General features: G+C 37.5%; 1 non-coding gene across 1 annotated transcript; it reads right to left on the reverse strand.

Annotated features, from left to right (window-relative positions):
- Positions 1-936: 936 nt before the first annotated feature.
- On the reverse strand, positions 937-1,040 carry LOC121142114. Its single transcript, XR_005879121.1, has one exon. It is a non-coding gene; the product is annotated as a U6 spliceosomal RNA (small nuclear RNA).
- Between the last annotated feature and the right edge of the window lie 1,227 nt (positions 1,041-2,267).

Consider the following 2,267-nt stretch of genomic DNA (forward strand, 5'->3'; position numbering starts at 1 on the left):
TTTAAAGCAGACTTTAGAAGTAAGTTATGTTGAAAAACCCTCATAAACGGAAATACTTTGTAAATATAATTGGCATTTTTTTTACTCATCTCCATGATCATATTTATCTCTAGATCAACCGAGATGAGGCTTTCAAGCCATTTTGCAGAAGAAAGCCAGCTCTTAACTAAATGCCAAGAGACCAGAATCCCTTGTCTCTTTCTATTGTTTCCTGATGGGACTCTGGAAATGTCATTTGCCTTTTTCCTGGTCTCAATGGCTTTCTCCATAAGACTATTTGGTTACTAATGTCTTCACCACTCACAGGGTCTGACCTTCCAATCCTAAAATTCTTAAGGTCTCCTGGATGAAGAACAAGCCCAACTTTACCAAAAATTAATTTGTGTGTTTGAAACTTTAAACAAAGAGAGCTGGAGAGATGAAGAATCACCTTCCGGGTTCTAGCAACAGCATCTTGAAGAGCAAATACAATAGTTATACACCTCTTGCTGCATGACACCCACTTGCCTGTCCCTTTCTCACTATTCATCAATGACAGTGTCAGTGCACACCAACTAATGCCATTTAAAAAGAAATAATTACATGTAATCTGAATACGGTAACGGTGAACTTATTTGGTTGATGTAACCCTGAATGGCCTTTCTAGCTCAATCAACAATTTCAGAATAACATGGAGATTTCCCCAATAGCACAAGAAAATACTTTCTCTCTTTTGTGATAAGATCCAATTACTCAAAATAACAAATATGAATGATGATTGGCTCAGTCCTTTAACTTTTAGAAAGCAGAAGAGATAAAAGAGATCATTTTCAGTGAGTGAATTAGTCTTATTCATATAACAAATTTTCATGTTACTAGTAATGTGTTATAGTGTACATTTCTTTTCAGTTCATATTCTCTTCATCTTTATTTGCTAGAGGAGAATTTTCTCTTTTTTTTAATATGGAATGCTTGACAAATTTTCGTGTCCTCCTTGAGGAGGGACCATGCTAATCTCTGTATTGTTTCAATTTTAGTATATGAGTTGTGGAAACAAGCACAAGGAGAATTTTCTTATTAAAGTCCCTCACTCTAAGCAAAGGAGACTGAGAAAGCTGAATAAATAAGGCAAAACAAAACAGTGTACCAAGTAAAACCCATCATGAAATCTCAGAAGCATGCACATTTCCCATGTGGAGCAGGCATTCCTATTGTAGTTGGTTTGTTTTTTGTTTCTGGTCATTTTTCTTTCAAGAGAGGAAGCTTGAGCCTTTTCTACTAAACTTAAAGAAATATTCATGTTATTTGCAGATGACAATAACAATAGTTAGTAATCTCCTCTTAACTACTTCTAAAGGTACAGTTAGAAATATATGCAAGGGGTTTGGAATACCCACCACACAAAACTAGAGTTACTCTTCATGGCCATAATTTTATTAATTATCACCTTTTCCTTGCCCCCCCCCAAAATCACTTCCCACGCCCCTTACATCTCTTAGTGCTGGGGACAGGAGGGGGGATTGAATGCTTAATATAAAAGAAGCTTGCCTTTTATATTCAGAATCTAAAAATGACAAGATGAAAACAATTAAGAATAAAAGTACCCACAAAACATGTTACTGTTATCCAAAGAAGAGAAGTGAATAGTCCCCCCAGAATTGCAATAAACAAAAGGAAATGTATCAAGCCATGCTGGACCAGGTAAAGGCCCTCAGACGTAGGACAAGAAGATCTGTGGGCAAATTCCACAGATTCGGAGCAGAGAGCAAATGTTCCTACTCATAATCAAAGGATTGAGAACAAAGCTCCATCTGCCACATTGCTCTCCATCCTGCACTTATTGCCAGCAAGTTAAGCAAGAACAGCACCTTAGACTCTTACTGTCTTTCCAACTTCCCTGGGAAGATGTTAATTTGAGTTTTAAACTCTTTCTCATGTCTATCCCTCTGGCTCCCAACCCCAGCCTGCCTGTTCCTACCAAGTGTCTGTTGGGACCTGATGATCATCCAAACTTTTTTGATACTTTTGCAAGCTGGCTGTTCACACGGATGCTGAACAAATGTTTTTGAAGTTAATGTTATTGGAGATGGATGGAGGGCAGGACACTGGTCGCATTAACAGCAGAGTAACCTGCAGGAGTCAGAAGCAACCCTCTACTTCTGATCACTGGGACCAATGTTTGTCTTTGTAAATTCACAGAATGAAGAGATTTGGGAGGAGCTGTAAAAGCTTGAATAATTGTTACATATAATAAAGAATATGGAAAACCATTATTTAGAGAAAAGATG

The sequence above is a fragment of the Mesocricetus auratus genome, unplaced genomic scaffold (genome assembly GCF_017639785.1).
Source record: "Mesocricetus auratus isolate SY011 unplaced genomic scaffold, BCM_Maur_2.0 Super-Scaffold_100008, whole genome shotgun sequence".
Taxonomy (NCBI): domain Eukaryota; kingdom Metazoa; phylum Chordata; class Mammalia; order Rodentia; family Cricetidae; genus Mesocricetus; species Mesocricetus auratus.